This window comes from Arvicanthis niloticus, chromosome 12, assembly GCF_011762505.2.
Source record: "Arvicanthis niloticus isolate mArvNil1 chromosome 12, mArvNil1.pat.X, whole genome shotgun sequence".
In the NCBI taxonomy this organism is placed as follows: Eukaryota; Metazoa; Chordata; class Mammalia; order Rodentia; family Muridae; genus Arvicanthis; species Arvicanthis niloticus.
In genome coordinates, this window is record NC_047669.1 from 71,535,138 (window position 1) to 71,558,242 (window position 23,105).

The 23,105-nt window shown below is 44.1% G+C and overlaps 2 long non-coding RNA genes across 2 annotated transcripts in view; one reads left to right on the top strand and one right to left on the bottom strand.

The window, feature by feature from the left end:
• Window positions 1-1,266: 1,266 nt before the first annotated feature.
• Window positions 1,267-23,105, bottom strand: part of LOC143444088 (uncharacterized) — a 30,617-nt gene continuing 8,778 nt past the window's right edge. The window contains exons 2-3 of the long non-coding RNA XR_013113640.1: window positions 2,356-2,685; window positions 1,267-1,966 (exon numbers count right to left, since the gene is read on the bottom strand). This is a non-coding gene — a long non-coding RNA (uncharacterized LOC143444088). The remainder of the gene's footprint in view (window positions 1,967-2,355; window positions 2,686-23,105) is intronic.
• On the top strand, window positions 10,555-22,407 carry LOC143444089 (uncharacterized). Its single transcript, XR_013113641.1, has 3 exons — window positions 10,555-12,715; window positions 17,198-17,287; window positions 21,872-22,407. It is a non-coding gene; the product is annotated as an uncharacterized LOC143444089 (long non-coding RNA).

Below are 23,105 nucleotides of genomic sequence, written 5' to 3' on the forward strand. Positions count from 1 at the left end.
TGTTTGAGGACTGGGAGCTCGCTTTTCTGGTATTTTGGATGACCCATCTTTTCTCAGCGCTTTCAGGAGCAGCAGTTTATCTGAGCATTATCGGCAGCTGTCAGTAACAAAATGTGATTTCTTATGTCAAATATGCATTATTATACTTGATCTATAGTGGCCCTAGGAAAACCCAACAACACCTTGTTTTCATAAGGCAGTGGTTGAAGAAGGTGGGTGTTCAAGTGTGTTTCCCGAGTTCGAGTCCCAGTGCATTCACCAACTGTGTGACTTTGCCAAATTACTTCACTGCTCAGAGCCTCCCTGTTCTCTGCTTTAAACCGGAGCTGATACCCGGGACAATCGGGAGTGGTGGAGACTGTCTTGGAGACATTCCCGAGTGACTGAAGGCACATGGAGAGTATAAGGAGGACAGCACAGCCTTGCCCTCCCTTTTAAAAACCTCCGTCTATAGTGAGGTGTCCAGCTGGCTTCCTGCCCCTCCCCCACGCTGCCTGCCAGCCCACCCATGACATTAATTACTCTTCTAAGAAATGACATGCCCCCAACAATCCATCTCAGTGTCCATCCCTCTTGAACCCCAATTGAAACCTTCCAAACAGAAGGGAGGTGCTTGCCCAGTTGACTCTGTCCCATGCTCATCAAGTTGTCCTCAGCTCCTGGACATCCATCATCCATCACCCTTGTCAGCGGGTGACATTGGATCCCAAGGCACTCAGAGGCACCACTGAGGAGCTACTGAGTTCCTGTGATTTCCCACAGTCCTTTGCTGGTGCTCTTATCCTCTCATTTTGGCCACATTCTGAGGGTGGTAGTCACCCCTGTTCATTGCATGTGTGTGTGTGTCTGTGTGTGTGCATGTGGTGTGTGTGTGTGTGTATGTGTCTGTCTGGCGTGTGTGTGTGTGACAGAGAAAGACAGAGACAGAGAGATCCGGAGAGACAGAGACAGAGAGACAGGTGGGGAGAGATCTTCACTCAACTTCTTTCCCCCCGAACTCACAAATTGTTCCTTTTAGGACACTAGTTTGTGAAAGTTACACTTGTTAAGTACATGACATAAAATCTGATGGTTCATTTTCAAAGGTGCCTGAATGAACAGAAAACATTACCCTCCTAATGTCTGCTAGCTTAGCCACCCCTCCCCAAACTTTACTATGATATGTTCCCAAACTACAGGTTTTCAGTGGAAAATTACTATCAGCCAAGTTTGCCTGCAAGGCCATGCATCTAAGCATTAAAATAAGAAGGATGGAAGACATAGAGATGAACCCATGTATTGATTTTATTAAGATAAAAAGATGAGGGAAGGCTGGGACTTAGACGAGTAGGCTGTGCCCTCCTGAATACAGTAAGAGGAAATGGAGGAAAGATCACGGGGTCAGAGTTCCCAGACTGTTCTCTCCACTCAGTCTGAGTCCACCTGCTGCTTCAAGCCTTGTAATGTCATAAAACCAGTGGCCTCTCTCCTGCTGCAGCTCTTCTTACAGATCGTGGTGATGTGGATGAGAATTTCCCAGCAGGCTCAGTTGATGGCACTGTTTGGTAGGTCAAGTGTGGCCTTGCTTGAGAGACCTTGTCACTAGAGTCAGCCTTGAGAATACACAGCTCCACCCACTTCCTATTTGCTCCATTTCTGCTTGCCCCCAGGGATAAGAACTCTCAGCTTCCGCTCTTGCCCCACGTCTACAGCGTGCTGCCACACCTCCATGCCATGATGGATTCTTACCCCTCTGCAACAACCATAAGCCAAAATAAACTCCTTCCTCCATAAACTGCTTCCGGTCGGTAGTGGTGTTTTATCGCAGCAACAGAACAGTATCTAATATGTCAGGATCATTTGCTTCTCACGAGGTTTTTTTCCAAGATTAGCAAACACAGATGACAACCTACTTGAACTTGTTGGTAGGGTAGGGTAGGTATGAGAAACTGCTTCCAAAGACACCTACTCACAGAGACCTGGTCTTCTGTAAAACATGTGAAATACATATCAAAACAGCTAGCACCCATTAATAAGGTATATATCCTAAGAGCCCGTCCCCCCTGCTAACATCTAACCCCTATGGAGACTTTTTTCTTCTCTATATAAACATATGTGATGGTTCTATAGGTAAACTAGGCACAGTAAGAGATTAACAAGATCCAATAATAGAATAATTATCACAATATACTACAACGATAACTATGTGAAGATATGAGGTTATTTCTAGAAATTTCCAATTAATATTTTCAAGCATCAGATGACTGAAGTAATTGAAAACCAGAAAGTTAAAGCTTGGATTTGGAGAGGACTACTGTCCATTACTGGGAGGACCAGTGTTTATCACTGGGAGCCTTTCTGCATGTCTCTCCTTACCTTTCTGTCACCCTGCTTTGTTCCATAAGGGCTGATCTTCATGAGTGTTTTCTGAATCCCTTCCCTTTGGCTTCTCTGGGTTTGGTTAATGAGAGGCAGTGAGAAGAAACCAGAGGGGGCAGGAGAGAGGTCAGTGTTTCTTTCCAGTGGCACCGGCTGGCTCTTTCTCCTGGTTCCAGCAGGCTGGCCACACCCCTTCCTCCCCTGGCTGCTATGGTTTCTGGAGGCCTGGGTATCCTTTGCTGTATCCATCAGCCTCGACCAGCTTTATGGCTTCTTCACAGAATTCGACCTAATGCCACTGTCACCATCCTGCTTGGACACTTTATCCTGTAGACAAACCAAGAATTGTGATCATGTGAATTGTGTGGAAAGTTCTGGCCGTGGACAAAGACTAGGAAGGTCCACGGGCGAGTGCTCTAATTCCTCTGTCTTTGACTGTTTGTTAATATTGCCAGTGTGCACAAACAAAGACGTTAAAAGCGGGTTTGGAAGGAGCCTGAGTTCCTTGCAGGCATTTTGTTCCCCTCTCCATCTGCCAGGCGTATGGGGAACATGGGCTTCAAGGTGAGTCTGGAGAGGGTGTCAGCTAACAGGACGCATTCAACCAGGACAGGGGAAAGTAGGATGAGCCGCACCGACTGAGTGGTCCTGGCTTCAAGCGACCCAGAATGCTTGTAGTCTAGAAAATGTGGCCAGGCGGATTCCCTTATAGGTCAGCAAACACCTCACGTCTAACCTGCCCATGCTCAGCTAGACTGTGCTTGAGAGCTGTGCAGACTTCTTATTCCTACACACATTCATTCATTCATTCATTTGTTCATTCATTCATTACTTTCTTTATGTTTTTGCATTTCTTTGTGTATGTATGTATGTGTGTGTATGTATGTATGTATGTATGTATGTATGTATCAATTTTGAAAAGGACCCAGTTAGGTTAGTGACCAGAGACTGGGTTTCCAGCAGCCTCCTCTGCTCAGATGACTCCATGGAGAGTGACCCCCAGAAGCACTCCCTTCAAGAAAGTTTCCTCACTGTAGCCTCTAAAGAGGCTCACACCACACACTCCAGCCCTCTCTTGCTGTGGGAACTGCTAGCCACATCTCCTGCCTCGGTTCTGTGGGCTTAACATCTTCCCTGGGTTCCTGGTCCTCAGTCCTCACTTTTGCTTCCAGTTCTAAAGCAGCAGCTATTGCCCATAGAGAGGGACTTAAAAGTCACTTTAGGGGAATATAGCAGACCAGAGGTGATTAGCAGGCAGAAACATACAAACACAAATGCACGCACACGCACACACATGCACACATATGAACCGAGAGTCTGTGTATGAGAAAGCACAGTATTTGTATAAACTTGCTTCTTTCCGCTCTGTTCCAGTCTCCCTTTCTCTCTTTCTGACCTTTTCTCAATACACAGGCACTTAATTTGGTGTAAGCTGAACAGAACAACAGTGGCAAGGGCTACAGAGAGATGTGACTAGAAACAGTTCCACAGACTGTTTAATGCTTTGGCATTAAAAGGCCTCTTCACTAGAAAATAGCAGGAGCTAATTTTATGTCATAAACACAGCACATACTTTTAAAAAAATGTTTTATTTATCTATCTGTGTGTATTGTTTTATTTATCTATCTGTCTGTGCACACAAGGGCATATGCAAGTCACTATGCACAAGTGGAGGTCAAAGGACAGCTTGCAGGAGCTGGTTCTTGTTGAGGCCCACATTCTGCCTCAACACTTTGCCTCAACACTTTTGGGGCTAAGTGCTCTGGTCAAGAGAGAGTGTGGCTCTTGGGGCAAGAGATGAGAAGAATGGAGACAAGACAGGGTGTGATTCAGTCTCTTCTATTTTCTCAAGTCTCCCCTATTGAAGGGAATTCTGAGGTATTTATATACACAAGCAGGAGAACACAGGTGAAAACATTTTACCACGTGCACCATACAGCTGAGGTCACTAAACAGCAAAACAAGCTATGTGGGATAAACAAGATATTTATCAGAGTGTGCTTCAGCTGTTATAGGCTTTTGACAACCAAGTCTTTCATCAGGGTATATGGTTCCAGATGGCTGCAAAGTTGATCTAGCCGCTTTCTGCTTAAGTCAGCTCCCAACAGGTTCTCTCTTTCCTTCTCCCATGTGGGATCTGGGGACCAAACTCAGGTCATCAGGCTTAGCACCGGGAGCCTTTACCATCTGAGCCATCTCCTCAGCTTTGATTACCTGACGTGAGTCATGCACAAAATTTTGGGCCGCCTTTAATCCCAGCACTTGGGAGGCAGAGGCAGGCAGATTTCTGAGTTTGAGGCCAGCCTGGTCTACAGAGTGAGTTCCAGGACAGCCAGGCTACACAGAGAAACCCTGTCCTAAAAAACAAAAACAAATAGGGAGTCCTAGTGAGCTCTGTTCCATTTTCCTTTGTAAGGGGTTGGGGACTTAGCTCAGCGGTAGAGCACTTGTCTCGCAGGCACAAGGCCCTGGGTTAGGTCCTCAGCTCTGGAAAAAAAAAAAAAAAAAAGACAAAATGACAAAAATGACATTATTCTTTGTCTCTAAGATGGATTTTGGTTTTTGTGTGTTTTCCTTTGAGAAACTTCGGGCTGGCCTGAATTCCCCGCCTCTCTTCTCAGCTTCCCTCATGCTGGGATTCCATGTGTGTCTCAATAGTGAGGGTTGAGCCTCCTGAAGCTGGTTTTCCAGTACTTTCTGGGGTCCATCCAGGTTGAATGGTGGATCTTGCATATGAATTTGGAACTGGGGCAGCTGGCTGCCGGAGCAGCTTCTGAGGAACTTCGGCTCCTGATACTCTGTATGGTTCGATTCCCACTCAGATTGGGGCTGATCTGTGGACAGTACAAGCCTGTGAAAGTGATGGTGTGTGGTCTCCAAGACTAGGCCATAAAAGACACCACAGAGTTTTCTGCCCTGCTCTCCTAGGTCACTCACTTTGAGGAAGACCAGCTGCTAAGGTACCTGGGTACACCAGCAGCCCCAAGGAGAGGCCTCCATAGGCAGCCAGCTCCATCAGACCAGCCGTATGAAGATGTTCCTGAGAAATGGGCTCTCCAGCCACAGGTGAGCCTTCAGCTAATGGTAGTCCACTCCAGCCAACATTTGGCAAAAGCCTCACGACAGACATTGATACACTGGCTGCCACTCCAGTCTAAAATTACTGAACCATGTAAATCATGACAAATAAACAATGAGCACGGCAATTTAAATTATGGTTTATGGAATAACTGTTTTCAGAATCTAATGGGAAAACATAATCCATCAGGGTTAGTGAAAAAGAATCAGTGTCACTGCAGCCGTGTGACACGAGTAACTGTGCCTGACATCTACCCTAGTTTAATCTATTCACTTCCATCACTTTTACCCTATTCTTCCTGGTTATCTTAGTGCCCAGATTCATTTCCAGATATTAAAAATAAGTATAATTATGGCTTGAGAGATGGCTCAGAGGGAAAGAATACATGTTGGTCTTACAAAAAATCTGGGTTCAATTCTCAGCACCTACAACCATTCATAACTCCAGTTCCATGGGATCTAACACCCTGTTCTAACTGCTTCATGCACAAGGAATATAGGTGGTGCACAGACATATACATAGGCAAAACTCCCATACACATAAAATAATATTTTTTTTTTTTTTGTTTTTCAAGACAGGGTTTCTCTGTGTAGCCCTGGCTGTCCTGGAACTCACTCTATAGACCAGGCTGGCCTCAAACTCAGAAATCTGCCTGCCTTTGCCTCCCAAGTGCTGGGATTAAAGGCATGCACTAACTACCACTGCCCGGCATAAATCTTTAAAAAAAAAAAAAAAGTACAGTTGTATTTCCAGTTCAAGGATTGAACTTGGAAATGATAAACAATTACAACCACAAAGCTTTCATTCATCAGTTAAAGATCATGAATGGGTGCATTCGTAAGTCTAAAGGAATGTGTATCAATTCAAACCTCCTATGCTATCAAAGGCTAAGTGACAGGTGGTTGCTATCTTTGAGGAGCAGAGTTCAGGTGATATACAAATCTGCATTTTAGTGTCTAAATTCCATTCCCAACTACAAGGATCTAGTCTTCTTTGAGAAAGAAAAATGTCCAGGACTTTGGAAAAAGTGATTGAGGTGATGAACCTTCTCAAGAAGGCAAAGCAACCAAAAAGACATCTGTGGTTCCCTCTCATCTGAGAGCCTCATTTTAGATGTGGCTGTATAACTTGGAAGTAACCACAGAAGCGAAGAAAGTAAAAAGAGACTGTATGGGGATGGGGGGAGTATGAGAGATGACTAGCAGAGCAGAAATAATTTGAAGTGAGGCATGAGGAAATGGATGGAGAGTAATCCTGAGAGGAAAAAGTTCAACACAGAAGGAGAGGGAGGGAGAAGCCCAAACAACAAGAATGTCTGAAAAGTTATAAAGAAAAAAATCATATTATCTAATCACCTAAAATTAAATATAGTAATATAATATTTATGTTTGTATATATAGAGAGAGGTCAAATGAAAAGTTTCCACTTGGATTGGTAATGCTCCCTGAAAAAGCCGTAAGACTATCTTAACAAAGACCCCAATACCAGAGATGAAAATTACCCTTTCTCGTTGTTAGTCAGGAAAATCTAAGAGACTCTCAAAACATACAGGCTATTGCTCTAGTCTTTGGTTGCCTCACAGAAGTTGAGGGTAAGCTGCTTTTGTTAAAGACACCACACACTTTGGACACGCGACATGGTGGATCTGAGCAGGGTCTGACACTGAAAGCCTCCTTTCATGCTTTTCTTGCATGGTAGGTACCAGAAGATGCCATTTGGCTTCCAACAGAAGCAACCATAGTCCTACCCAGCCACAACTCTACTAGACTACAATGACCAGCACAGCATGAGAACCTTAAGGGCACAGTAGAGGTGCTCATATCTTGATTGTAACCAACAGCTCTCCAATTGAACTTAAGGTCTGCTCAACAAACCTAGTACTGAAAGCTTAGCCAACTCTGAGGTTAGTGAGGTCATGATTTTGGAGGAGAACTTACAAGCCCTACTTCACTGAGCCAGCATAATCCCTAACTATACTCTAAATATTTATTCTTCTACCTATATCCAAGTGTAGTTCTCACTCCTCAATAAAGAAACTCTCTTGGCAACAGATAGAGATCGTTTCAGAAAAATACAACCAGTGAAAATGAAGAGAACAAGTGGTCATGTGATGCTTAGCCCCAAAGAATACAAGAACAACATAGAAAATAAAAAGACAACACAGAGAACACAAGACAACACAGAGAACACAGGACAACACAGAGAACACAGGACAACACAGAGAACACAAAGACAACACAGATCCGCACTGTGCTCAGGAACACTGTGGAAGGATGACTGTAAGAGCCGTAGGAATAGGATGTCTGCTGTGAGATTTTACCTCCTAGAAATACCGGAAAAGCTACACCCATGAAGTCTCCCCAACATGGCTGCCTAAACAAGACCTGAACAAGGGTGGCATCAACAGAGATGCTAACACAGAACAGGGAAATCTCATGGAGCCCCAAACCTAGACAAAACTACAGGCACCTGAGGAATGCTGAGAGCCAGGGAAAATAGTCTTTCCTGGGGAAGAGTCCCTCACCCCAGTTGATTAACCTATGCAAGTGGTCAGCCTGAAATCTAATACATACCTTATACAGAAAAAAAAAAAAAAAAAAAAAAAAAAGAATAAAAGAGAAGAGAGGGTGGTGGCTTACCCCTTAATGCCAGCACTTGGAAGGCTGAAGCATGAGGATTGCTATAAGGCTAGCCTGGGCTACATAGTGATTTCCAGAGCTACAAAGCAAATTCACTGAATCATCTTGCCACTCCTTCACTGGTTTTTATAGTGATGTGGTACTCCACTGTGAGACATACTATAATTTATTCAAAGACTTTTTTTTTTTACATATGGACACAGTTTAAAGATTTTTTTTTTTAGTTACAAATTATACATAGTAGTTTATTTCAGGCTGATGTCTGTCTGTCTATCATCTATTGATCATTTTTGTAGTTCATGATAAGAACCTTGAAGTGAGATTTCTGCTTTGTCATACTGTTAAGTGTTGTGGATAGCCCTGGCCTTGCATTTTGATGCTAATTCCCCTTTCCTGTGAAGGGCTGCAGAGGAGGTGTGAGTCAATACACAGGTGATTTCTGGTGAACCTTCTGCCCATCTTAATTTGTAAAATAAAGGCTGAAGCCAGTGATTGGGCAGAGGAAGGGGAGGTGGAGAAATAAAGGCTGGGGAGAGAAAAGAGAGAGGGAGGACTGGAGGAAGACAATGGAGGAGGAAGATGACAATGATGATGAAGGAGAGAACGACTGGGAAGCAGGAGGTAGAAGAACAGACTCAGGGTCTGGAAAATCCTCAAGTAATAAGGGTCTCATAGCTGGGGAACAGAGTAGTGTAGGGGTATCTGCCCAATCTAGGCTTATAGAATATATTTATAATTACTGAGTTGTGTTTTCATTGACTGGTCCTATTCGGGTTGGAGATTTAACTATCTCCCACTACAGTTAAGGATTCCGTGTCTCCTCTACAGACCTTATATTATTTTGTATTCTCACAGACTAACCACACAATGGTTTGTCAAGATTTTTAGGCCTTACCATTCTGCTGGAGAACAAGTACATTCTAATCGATCTAAATTTGTGTTTTTTATCATGTGTGGAGAGCTTGCATTCACCATGAAAACAGTCCCATAGGCCTTATTTCCAAGAAAGGGCTTTCTGTTGGGCTTTGAGTATTATTCTTCAGGAAACACTCAACTCCTTTTCTTCCCTCCAGACAAGAGAAATGGTCAGTCAGATTATAGGAATGGGGTCTCCATAGTCACAGTCATCAAATGTGCCTATATGTAAATGGGCAAGCACTATACTTGTGCCAAACCATGGCGTCTGCACGGAGCAGGCCACTTCTGTCCCAGTCCCCACAGCACCTCTTCCTGCAGGCACACAGATAATGTCTTCCCAGTAATGAGGACATTAGGAGATTCAAAGAGAGCAAATGGTTTACCTGGAAAGTGGAAAATCCAAGACTAGAACTCCATGTTCAGAGTCCTAGTCCAAGACTAAAAACTTTGGTCATGGTTCCCACGATCCCTCTCCTATCTCTAACAGCAGGGACAGGGGTTTCACTACTCCTTCCAAGTTCAGTAGTTCACTACATGGCAGCTATGATTTTGTTTTACAACAAAAGGACAAAGATTGACAGCATCCAAGGAGGGGAAAACCACACAGTTTCATATGCAAAGCTTCCTGGCATCCTTTACCAGCTAAGTCTTGGATGATAGTGAATGTTTTTGGAAATAATGTGTGACTGTGAGTGTGACAGAGTGCAGAGCAGGAGTCAGGAGTGTGCCACAGTGTGGCTGTGACAGAGTGCAGGGCAGGAGTGTGCCACAGTGTGAGTGAGTGTGACAGAGTGCAGGGCAGGTGTGAATCACAGTGTTGGTGCCTCAGATTCTTACAAAGTTGGTCTTATGAACATGGCTGGCCCCCAAAGGTCACCTCAGTTTGGAACCACTTACGGGGTCAAGCTGATACTGTGTGCAAATCTCCCACCATAAATTAGACTATGTGGCGTTACCCAGCAGCACTCTTATCAGACAGGTCATCCCTAGAGTGTAGAGATGTTCTTCCAGGAGCTGAGGACAAAGGTTTGGAACTCTTTATTGCACAATCCACTCTCTCTGCAACTCACTGATATAAAAGCGGGGTGCCCTGACGGCCATCACATTGAACTTATGTGAGTTTCTGTGCCCACATAACTCTAAGAAAGGAAAATCCAATTTGACTACAAAACGTGACTAGGAAATAGAACCTAAACATTCCAGAAGAAAACGGAAAGGCACCGGGGAACACACGGGCGAACTTGATGAAGAAAGAAATGCAGTTAGTTCTAAGTACAGAGAAGTCATGTCTCTCCCAGAGGCTAGCCATGTCATGTCGTTGCTGCCAATGTAGAAGCAAAGTGCTACCTGGAGCCCGTGCATTGCGGGTTCCGGTACAGCGACGGCTGGCTTGCAGCCTCTGCAGTCCTTGGGGGCTCACCGGCCCCGCCCTCCCCCTCCCGCGCTCACCTTCTTATCTTTGCTATTGGTAGTTGGACAGCACCACCATTAGGGCAAAGTTCAACAGGAAAGAAGCCAAGGTTTATCATCTAGAGGAGCAGGAGGGGAATGAAAGGCAAACATGGAGTGGTGATGGCACAGAAGAGACCTGCATTTCTCCACAGGGGCAGGGCTTCAAACAGAAGGCCCGGGAGAGAGAGAAGTAAACGGCGGGGGCTGGGCTAGCCTCTGGGAGGACCTAGCACATTTCTAGTTCTAAGCCTACCCTCTGCCCACTTTTAGGATTTCAGTTCTCCAGTCTTCCAGGGAAACCGGCTGGGCTCCGGACTGCCTCCCAAAGGCTCCTGTGTTAACAGCCTGGTCTCCAGAGGGTGGTGCTGTTGAGAGGAGGTAGAAGATTTCGAGGGGAGACTCAGCCCTCAACCATGCCCCAGACGGTGGAGAGCAGCATACTTACAAGGCAAAGCAGCATGCGACTTGGGTAATGGGGTAGGTGACTGGAGGCGAGTTAGTCATGGTCTGTATGTCTGTAATCAAGTTCTGTGGTTGTCATGAGCTACACAAGAGGAAAAGGGCCCGAGTGATGGCACACACCAACAATTCTAGTCCCTGAAGCTAGAGGTAGGAGGACTAACAGTTTGAGGCCAGCCTGGGCTACACGAGACAACAACAACAATTAAAACAAAGAAAAAGAAAAAAAGAAAGAAGAGGGAAGGAAGGGGGAAGAGGAAGAAGCCACAGTATCATCAGGACCTAAGAATATCATTTTCAGTCTCCTGACATCAAAAGGTCACCCATCACAGACCTGAACAGACCCAGATGAAAGTCAGCAGTTCCTATTAAAAAGTCCTTCACGTTCCTGAAAGGAAACTTAGGCATTAATCCATCCTAAACCACATTTCAGAGATTCCATCTACAGCAAAGCCAGTGGTGGCTTATCAAACGTAAGCAAGCAACGGCCAGAATGAGGGGCTTCTAAAGCCAATGAAAAGTGAGTAACTGGGGTGGGGCGTGGGGCTCTGAGTCAAAGAGATAAGGAGTCCAAAGAGGGGCTGGGATGTGTCTCACTGCTAGAGCGCTTTCCCGGCTGCTTGAAGCCCCAGCACAACAGAGGCCAGTTAGTGGGAAGAACGCCAGGGAGCCGGCACATGCCTGTGGTTTCAATACATAGGAGGCAGGTGAAGGTGGATCAAGAGGGCCAGACTATGAAATTAAAAAGCTTTTGCACAGCAAAGAAGACAGTCAATCAAGTGAAAAGACAGCCTGCAGAGCCGGGCGGTGGTGGCGCAGGCCTGTAATCCCAGCACTTGGGAGGCAGAGGCAGGCGGATTTCTGAGTTCGAGGCCAGCCTGGTCTACAGAGTGAGTTCCAGGACAGCCAGGGCTACACAGAGAAACTCTGTCTCAAAAAACAAAACAAAACAAACAAACAAAAAAAAGACAGCCTGCAGAATGGGGGGGGGAATCTTACATCTATACATCTGACAGCTATACATCTGACAGGGGACTAATACTTTGAATATACAAAGAACTAAATACAAACAACAATAGCAACCAAACCAACAAAACAAAAAACCTGAGCAGCAAGAGAGCAAATAACTCAATTTGTAAACTGCGCTATAGACTTGAAAAAAGAGTTCTCAAAAGAAATAACATGTGTAAAGTGTTCAGCATCCTTACCCGTCAGATAAGTACAAACCACAACGACTTGGAGACTCCGTGTCACCCTAGTAAGAAGAGCGATAAAGAAAACAAAGGGCAGAGACGCTGGTGAGCATGTGGGAAGAGCAAGTTCGCTGTTGACGAATGTGTAACTGATGCAGCGCTGTGAACATCAGGGTGGAGACGGCTCAGAAAGCTAAAACCCAAACTACCCAGCTCAGAAAGCTAAAACCCAAACTACCCAGCTCTACCATTCACAGGCAAGTACCAAAAGGACACACACCCTGTGACAGAGACACCAGCACATTCACGTCCGTTGCTGCTGGCGACGATACCTAGGAAATGGAATCACTTAGATATTCACCGTGAACATTCATTCATGGATAATGAAACTGGAGCACACAACAGAGGTTCACTCAGTTGTAAAGAAAAAAGTATAAAATTTGCAGGGAGATGGATGGAACTGAACAATATTATACTGAGCGAAGTAACCCAGGCCTGGATGACAGATGTTGTACGTTTTCAGACCGTAGATTCAAATTTTTCGATTTCTATGTTTAAGTGGATGTGATCTCTGTGGAGGCCAGAAAGAAGAAAGGAGCCAGATGACGTGGGGAGAGGTGAGGACCGAGGCGAGGGGTAGTAAATCATGTGTGATATGGAAAGAGAGAGGGTGGAAAGGTTTATGAATGAATGAATGAATGAATGAATGGACAACTGTGCTTGTTGAGTAATTATCAAAATTACACTTCCAACCTCTCAGGGTCCTGGAGACTGAGGCCTTATTTCCTAAGAATGGCTGTCAGGTCCTTGAGAGATGCTTCAGGACCCACAGTTGCAATTGTCAGCCCTTCTTCAGGCAAATGTCCGGGAGACAGATGTGGTCCATGGAGCAAGAACTGGGTTTGAGTGGACCAAGGAAGTCCTGACTTGCCCCAGATCATGTGGAGTAAAGACTTTCTGTGTCACTTAAGGCGTGGTTCATATATATATATATATATATATATATATATATACACATAAACACACATCAGCACACACACACACACACATAAGAACACACACACCTGCCACACAGAGTCCAGTGTGGGAAAACAGACAACAGAACCAGGGTCTTGGCTGCACTCCTGAAACTCAATAAACAGGCTCCACAGGTCTCCTCAGCAGACAGAGCTGGAGGTCTAGGAGTCCAAGCTCAGGCATACACGGCATGAGTTGGAGTCTGTCTCCTCAGCTGTAGAGGCAGTCATAACAATCTGTCCCCTCCACCACTGGTAGACACAGAGAAAAGCATTTGCCACACAAGCCTAATACCTCAGCCTTATCCCTGGAATCAATTGTGAAGTGGGGAAGTGACTCCGGAAAGTTTTCTTCTGACCTCCACATGGGCTCCTTGATACATGTGCCACTGTACACACTCTTGTGTACACACACACACACACACACACACACACACACAGCCTTTTAGAGGATATTGAGGGTCAAATGCTGAGTGCTGAGCCAAGCACAAAGGATTCTGACATAAGAGGACTACTCACGGACTGAGAGAACAGAACAAACCTGTGGTGGCCTCAGGCTCCAGAATGGAGGAGGGAGACTTGCAGTACCTGGAGGGATGCTTTCTAACCATCTCTTTGTGGCAAGAGTCAAATGGTGCATTGTAGCAGCTGTTATGTAACAGGTTACCTAACCACTGCGGGAAGCTAACTCCACTTGAGAGCTGAGATTCAATGGCGTGGTCGTTCAGAGGGAAACCACTTGCCACTCAGTTTGTTTCCCTACTCACAGTGTGCCCTAACCCAGCAAGACCACCACTGGAGCTTACTGGAGGTGCATTACCCTCCCTGCCAGCACTCCAAGTGGGCTGCAGCCAACTGCACTGTCAGAGCTCCGGGTGATTGTATATATGCATGTATGTATGTATGTATGTATGTATGTATGCATGTATGCATGCATGCATGCATGTAAGTATGTTTGTATGTATGTATGCATGTATGTATGTTTGTATGTATGTATGATATATGTATGTGTGAGAAGCATTGATGACATCTCTGGGCCTTTCTTTCCTAAATTAGGGGCCAAAGTAGTGTTTAAACACATTTAACATAAACACAACAAGCCACTAAAAACTTAAAAGAGTGATACACATTCAGAGTTAACCTGGCAGGAAGGTAAGCATGGGTTTCCCTTGTGTCTTGGGGGAACAGATTTTATTATCCCAGTCTTGTGCCTCTGTCTCCAGGGTGCTAGGATTATATGCAAGTGCCACCACAGCCAGCTTAAGGTATCAATTTTATATGTTCTAAACAGGGTTCGAACAGCTTTGTTTTGTTGGAGGTGGTGTAGGAAAGGCCATTGCTCTCAGAACACTGGATTACATATTGTGCCTCTAGATATCATTCCTAGAAGATGAGAAAGCTCACTGCACCTCCAATTCAAATGAATCTGCCTCTTTCATATAGACTTGTAAATGGACTCACAGTACTTCTGTGACAGACTTGTTTCATTTGACACAGTGTTCACAAGGTTCATTTATATTGTTTTATATTGTAGAGTTTTCAGTTTTTAAAAACGTATTTGTGTGTGTGCTTGCTACCTTGTGGGGTCTAGGGGTGGACTTCAGGTTGTCAGGCACTGAAGCATGCACCATTATCCTCTGAGCCATCTTACTGGTCCTGAATCCTTTTAGAAGGCTGAGTGGCACCCCGTTGTATGTACTCATCCATGGCCTTCGTCTCCTTGTCTTCTGATAGGCTTAATGTCTCAGTTGTGAGCAGTGCTGTCATGAACACGGAAGTGTGGACAGCTCTTCAATATTCTAGTCTCCATGGTGGCCCACGTCTATAATCCCAGCACTCAGGAGGCCGGACAAGACTATCCAAGTTCAAGGCCAGCCTGGACAGTAGAGTGTGACCTTGTTTTAAGTAAAGAAATAAATGGCTTCCAGTACAGTGTTGGCTGGCTAGAACAGGAGCAGCTCAAGATGGTACCTACCCTGTTCCTCGTCTGGTTTAAAGCCTTCTGGTTTTCATCACCAAGCTTGCTGTATGGACTGGGTACTTTCTACTGTTTTTAACCTCTTGAAACTTGCCAGGCAGTGGTGCATGCCTTTAATCCCAGCACTTGAGAGGCAGAGGCAGGCGGATTTCTGAGTTCGAGGCCAGCCTGGTCTACAGAGTGAGTTCCAGGACAGCCAGGGCTACACAGAGAAACCCTGTCTCTCAAAAAAAAAAAAAAAAAAAAAAAAAAAAAAAAAAAAAAAAAAAAAAAAAAAAAAAAAACCTCTTGAAACTTTCTTTACCTTGAAAGTGTTTTTGTCAAATGCTTTTCCTGCATGTATTGCTATGATTGTGTTATTTTTGTCCTTTATTATAATTTCCATATGCTGAGGCACCCTGATAGCCCATGGAGAAGTCCTTGTTGATTATGGTGTGTGACCTTTATGTACAGGCGTATCCGCACTGGGACTGTTTGTGGAGGGCTTTTTTTTTTTTTTAAAGTTGACACCATATTCTTCAGGGATACTGGTCTATAGATTTTTTTTTCTTCAAATATCTTTGTCTGACTTTGGTTCTGGGTAATATTGGTCCCATGAAATGAGTCTGAAAGGTTTCTTTCTTTCTTTTTTTTTTTTTGTTGTTGTTTTTCGAGACAGGGTTTCTCTGTGTAGCCCTGGCTATCCTGGAACTCACTCTGTAGACCAGGCTGGCCTCGAACTCAGAAATCCGCCTGCCTCTGCCTCCCAAGTGCTGGGATTAAAGGCGTGCGCCACCACCACCTGGTAGGTTTCTTTTTTTTTTTTTTAATTCATGTTTCTTCTGGAAGAGATTAAGAAAGATCAGCACTAGTAATTCTTTAAATATTTGGGAGCATTTATCAATGACGTCATCTGGCTCTGATAACTAATCCTAATAATCAAATCACCATATTAGTTACACCTGTTCTTCCTTTTCCATTTTGCTGTTCTGAGGTGAGGAACACATGGATTGACAACTGTTGTATCTTTCTAGTATGCTGACATCTTTATCATTAAATTATACCTCTGTCTCTTGTGAGCTTCTGACCTAAGATCTATTTTGTTGATGTAAGTATAGCCACTCTTGATCTCTTTGGGGATATCTTCTCCTGTCCCTTTAGCTTCCTTGTGTCCTTAATCCATAGTGAGCTTCTTATAGAAAGCATATAGTTTAGCTTTTTATTTTTAAATCCATTCAGCTAGTCTATGTCTTCGGATTGATGAATTTAAACCTTTACATTTAAAATAATCATGGATAGAGAAGGCTTTGCTGTTGCACTTTTATGAACTGTTTTCTCTTATTTTCATAGTTCTTCTGTATGGGTTTTCTCTTTATTTTTGTATTTATATTCTGTGGGTTGTTTTCCTCTCTTTTAACATCTCTCAGAATCCTTAACTAAAAGTAAAGTCTGTGTTGAGAAAAGAAAGCCAGGATGGCCAGGAAGTCTATTGGACATGTGTCACTGGCTTGTCAATTTAAATGAAGTCTTCTTATTAGAAATAGGACAAGGAGGCAGACAGAAGCAGGCAGATCTCTGTGAGTTTGAGGCCAGCCTCATTACACAGTGAGTTCCAGGGTAGCTAAGGAAGTAATCATACCAGGCTATCGGCAGCAAGGGTCTCCTGGTATCCACTCACACCAAGCCACATAAATGAGGAGTGTGGCAATGACAAACACCAGCAGCAAAAGGCAGTCCTGGGGTAAAGCCTTTGGGGCCTTGCCTCACCAGAGCGCACCCTCTGCAGCAGAGTAAGGCAGTGGGCTGTTACTCTTGCCCACTGCAGCTCTTCCTGCATGGTACCCGCCAACCAACCAACCAACCAAGAAACAAACAATAAACAAACAGTAAACAGAACAAATAGGGCAAGAGATTTTTGTGTCCTCACGATTTAAATAAAGTCGGTTCCTGACATACTTTCAACTTTCAACTCACCTTATGTTCAGTGTCACTGTTCACACGTCTCTGTGACACTCTAGCGCCATGCTAACCACAGACATAAGCATCAAGTGCTTCCTTCCCACACTCGAAGCACAGCTGCATCAGATCGTTCAATGCTCTGGACCTAATACCTCTTCTCTATACAGATATAATTTCACATAATCTATTTCTGCAAGCTTATGTGAGGATCAGATTCCATCCCAGTGAGAGAACAACGAGGAGCAGTGATACACAAGGTAAGCATCTGAAACAGCTAACATAGATTAAACAGAACACACAGCAACCCAGCTAGGAATAGAAAACATCTTACACACCATCAGCAAACAGGTTAACATGTGCTCTGGCAGAAAATGCCCAGCACACAGAGATGATGGGCTACATTTGTTCACTATCAAGTGAATAATCAAAGACACGGAAATTAAAAATGAAGCCAATTTCCCAGCTCTCGGACAGAAATTCAGAAGGGAGGATTGGAAACACACACAAACATTCTGAAGGGTAACTTAGAAGGAATCTACCCAGCACCATATGGACTTTTAGCTGCTTGCATTTTACAGTAAGAAAACATGCACAGTGCAGACGAATATACACACAGATCCAGAGAAAGCATGCAGCTCTGCCCCAACACCAGACAACTAAACCAGCCACAGGTCCAACAACAGTTGCAATACACTGAATTGTGCTATAAAGGTGACCTGACTTGAGAATCAGGCATTTGAAGATGAAATAGTTCAGGCAGAGTCATCTATCGGATCTAATGACTGGTATCCTCACAAGAAGCAGAGACAACACGTAGGAATGAAGACAGAGACCTATAGAAAGGGAATTCACTATTAGGGAGTGATGGGGACACAAGTCAAGGAAGAACTAGAGACACAAAACTCTGGAAGGATCAAAGGATTCTCTCCTTGAGCCTGCAGAGGGACAATCACTCTAATGACATGGAATTATGAGAGAATACACTTTTGTTGTTAGAAACCATCTCATTCGTTGTAACATTATGGAAACAACAGAAAAGTAACACAAGGGGATCAGTTAAGAATGCAACATCCACATAGCTAGGGATGGGAGCATGACTGGGAGCACAACTGGAAGCATGGCCAGGAGCACGGCCTTCAGCCTAGTCCTTTCTATTCTTTGGTTTTTAAACTGTGTGAATAACCATAAGTAAAGTATCATTCCATTGATTCACTTAAAACTTAGCTATATGGACATTATTTTTTATACTTCAAAGTCACAATAAAAAGTAGTATATTCTTTATTGTAATATTTACACTGAAAGAAATATAAGAAATTACCTAATCTGACAGACAAGATAGTGAGTCCCAACTCTGCCCATACCTTATTTCCCCAACCCCGAAGTTAGGGTAAAGGGAAATTAGAGTTGACGATGGTTGCTAATCAGATGGCTTTACACAGTGTTCCTTGGAGTGGTCACGTGGACCCAGTGTCGTGACAAGGGTTTGTAGGAACTATGAGAGGTGGCACTGGGGAGGTAGCACCATCTATAACGTGCCGTGCCTGCCTTACAACCGAGGGCCTGACTTTGATCCCGAGCTCCCATGTGAAATGTCAGACATGGTGGGTAGTGCACCCTTGTTATCCAACTTTGTTGAGGTAGAGACCAGAAGATCCCTGTGGTTCTCTGGCCAGCCAGTCTAGACTAGTTGGTAAGCTCCAAGCTAATAAGAAAACCTATCTCAAAGGAGGTGGATGGCATTTCTAAGAATGACACCCAGGGTTTCCACACTTGAGTGCATGAATGTGTGTGTGTGTGTGTGTGTGTGTGTGTGTGTGTGTGTATGAGAGTAATTCAATGTGAAAATGGGTCAAGTGTACTGGCTTTGCCCTTGAAAACACAGCAAAGGCCACAGTATTGGAAAAGGGAAGGAAATGGACTCTTCCTAAGAGACTCTGCAAGGGACACGAGCATGAAATCAGCTTGACTTGAGCTTAGTGAGAGCCGCATGGGACTTCTGACCTCCAGAAGAGTAAGAGAATAGTGTACACTGCTCCAAACTACAGGCGTGTGGATGTTCCTCTTTAAAGTGTTTCTTTTTATATGCATTCATTCTCTTCTCTCTCTCTTCCTGCTCCCCTCTCTCCCTTCCTGTGTGTGTGCATGTGGTGTGTGTGTGTGTGTGTGTGTGTGTGTGTGTGTGTGTGTGGAGGGGGGAACACACATGCAACAGTACTTGGGTGGAGCTCAGAGACAAGCGTGTGGGAGTCAGTTTATTTCTACCACAAGGGTTCCAGGGTAAACTCAGGTCTTTAGGCTTAGTGGCAAGTGCCTGGTGCAACTGAGCCATCTCATCTGCGCAGTGCACGGTCATTTCTCAGGACACAACTAGGAAACTCAAACTTCAAGTTATTTGTCATCTTCAAGAGAGAGAAAAACAAAACAGAAGGAAACACAAAACCCTGCAACTGAAAATCATTAGACATGGAGAGGTGAGTCCTTGTGCTCAGGGCTCCTGGTCAATCTCAGGGCTTTCTTTTTCGTTCTAAAACTGCACACAAAGAATTATAAGATAAACAACGTTTCCCCTCAAACAGTTGTTAGAGCTAAGACTCCTGGCACACTTAAAATATGCTCCACTCTTTAAAAAAACTTATTAACATTTCTGGAATGTTTTTCACTTTCAGAAATAAACAAAGCAGCACTCTAGGCTCCTTCTGGAACCAGCTTTCTCACCTTGCCAAACTGGTCAGACTTGTCTCCTGCAGGAAAGCTGAATTATAGGTCTCTCTCACTTTACACTCATTCCCGAGTCTTTATTCCAAAATAAATAAATAAATAAATAAATAAATAAATAAATAAATAAAGGAAATTCCCCCAAAAGGCAAAGCTGCCAATTACTCTGGTCTATGAAAAGTTAATGCAAGTGTTAGAGGTTCAAGGTAACTGTTAAGAGTTTTTAAAAAAGGATCACACAGGCTGGAGAGATGGCTCATCCATTAAAAACACTGACTGCTCTTCCTGGGTTCAATTCCCAGCAACTACGTGGTGGCTCACAACTATCTGTAATGCGACCTGATGCTTTCTTCTGGTGTGTCTGAAGACACTGTACTCACATACATAAAATAAATAAATAAATCTTTAAAAAGAATCACGCTCAATTTGGGGGAACCCTATGCTATCTAATCCAGCAGAAGATTAACCCTGGAAGAACTGGAAAGGGAAAGAGAATGCCAACCAAGCGGCATGGAAAGAAACATTATTTTGGTTAGTGTGAGAACGCTGACATTCTCACAGTAACAGCATGCATGGCTTCTTGTTGAATCAAGACCCACAGGAGTCTTATGAAGTCTACTTGATTTACTCAGACTTACTATGCAAAATAAGAGTAATTGCAGGGCAGTATTGGAGCACGCCTTTAATCCCAGCAATGAGGGAGGCAGAGGCAGGTGGATCTCTGTAAGTTCGAGGCCAACCTGGTCTACAGAGGAAGTTCTAGGACTGTCAGAGCTACCCAGAGAAATCCTTTCTTGAAAAACCAACCAACCAACTAACCAAACAAACAAGTAAGAACAATAACTAGAGTTTATTTTAGACAGAAACAAACCTCATCACACACTTTAAAGAACACAGGCCTTGAGTTCAGGAAACCTGGATCAGGCCTGGTCACTATCATTTCCAGGTTGTGATTATTTTCATGAATCTGTCATTTTAAACCTCTAGTTTTAAAATGGGATCATGACATCTGTCTGACCTGTGCATGTAAAAACAACACAAGGAGTGTGAAGATAGCTCATGGGCTGAGAGTCAAAGAAGAGCAAGGTATCTGAAGGGGATGGTAGCTGACAGGAGACAATGGGATGGTGACCAGCACAGTGTAAAACACCTGTCTTCTCTGTCAAAGCAAATGAAACACCTCTGTGCCAAACAAGTAGTTTCTTATGCAAGTCCACACACCAGTAGAGCATCTTATTCCAGAAACCATCCTTCTTATCTGCTGTCCAGTTAGACACTGTCTTAGTCTACTGCCTGTATCTGTGATCTCTGATTCCCTCTTCATCCAGTTAAAACCTTCAAGAACAGACAAGCCACGATAGTCTCCCTCTTGATCTACCAACTGGGATTCTTCCACAAGCGAATGAAGAAACCTTATTTCAAAGTGGTGTGTTATCTCCTGAAAGCATCCATAGGAGGGCAGGCCTCACCTTAGATAATGAATAGGCTGGGAAGACAGTGTCTTTCAGCTGCAACATTCTTGGCTCGTTTTACTGAAGTTAATTTCTATCATGTCTCCAAGAAGGCTGCCCTGGGGCGTGAGAAGAAGCCAGTGTAACTCTTCGTTTTGTTCATCTTCATTTAAGAAAAAGAACATTTCCTGAAAGCTTCAAAGTGGTTCTCCTTCTGTCTTGAGGACCTGAATTAGGTGGCTCACAAGCTCACTGATTACTGGTGATCAGAAGGGGATGAGTTTTGGTGGGTTTAGACGCACAAGATCTTCAGTCACAGAAGGAGGGCAGACAACAGGACCAAACCTGCCAGTGTGGGATAAATGGGGAGATGCTGACAGGTAAGCAACAGTGCCTCCCTGACTGCTGGAAAGGGAAGACCCTTAATACTCAAAAGGTCTGTGGGAAACGTGCTTAGGTAAAAAGGCAGGCCCACCACAGGCTTTTTAGAGACATTCAAAATCTAATATATCCAAATTGAAACTCATTCTTTCCTCAACCTGTCCTACTTACGCCTTCTCAACTACCTTAATTACTAACAGTCCCTTCTACCTCACCAAGGAGTCAACGCTGACTCCTTTCTTCTTGAATCCTACAGCCTAATCACCAGTTAATCCTGTCCGTGTTGCCTCTAGCTGCACCGAGATTACACCCCAGGAGACGGTGTGTCAAGCTGCCTAGAAGAGGGCTGGCCCTCTCTGCACAGTACAAAAACCAGTCATGTTCCAGTCCCAGAGAAGTGGAGAGCATCTGGAAGCAGCCTCGTGGCATGGGATTAGCTGTCGTCATGATGGGCAGTGGCAAGGAGCGAACTGCATGCAGCTCTGTGGGTGATGGGTGGTACAAGAAACCAGACAGATGAGGATGAAGAAGACAGATGTGAATAACACAGACGTCCCATGAGGCTGCAGCTGGCATTCTGGTTCCTGAGCACATGAGAATATTGCTGTGGGTATGTCTGTAAAAAGACATCTGGAGATGTGGCATAGGGTAATTTCCAGTAGAGATGGGGGGCTTCTGTCAGACGGAGGCAGACTGGCTTTACTCTGTTTTCTGGTTGGTTAGGGTCTCTGGGCATCAGGTGGAAATTTCCAAATGTGCACAATGAGAATGATGTTCTAAAATTATTAAACCATTGTATTTTTTAAAAAATCCTATTCTCTGGTACCTTTTCACTTCCAAGTTTAATTTGTGTTCCATGAAACTCCGCTCCAGAACAAAGAGGTAAGTACACTGAATGCCAAACATGATTTCCTTAGGTCTTTGCATGAGGTGCCATCCACACTTGAGCTGAACATGTATTATCATCATCAGCCACTCATTTGACTCCAAAGTCCCAGTCTGGACAGTGACTTGTAGAGTTACCCTATATAAGTATTAGTTACTTCTTAGTTGCTATGATAGGTAACACCATGACCAAGGCAACTTATATAAAAAGGAGTGTATTTTGGCTTATGGTTCTAGAGGGTAAGAGCCCATCTTGGAGAGAGGGTGGGGCATGGCAGCTAGAGGAACTCACAGGGAAAAACAACCCTGGAAGCAGGACAAGACTGAATAATCTCAAGACCCTCGCCAGTGACACACTTTCTCCAGCAATGCAGCATCACCCAACTCTCCCCAAACAGCACCCTGACTGGGAACCAAGTGCTCAAATATCTGAGCCTATGAGGGACATTTCTAATTCAATTCACCATACCCATCTTTTTCTTTTAATTAAAAAAAAAATTAAAATTAATCAGGAATGCTAACATCTTGTTTTATTTATTATTATTTTAACTTTTTATTGGTCTTCTGTGAATTTTACATCATACACCTCAATCCCACCTACCTCTGTCTCCCTCCCCTTGTACCTGCCCTTCACCTAACAAC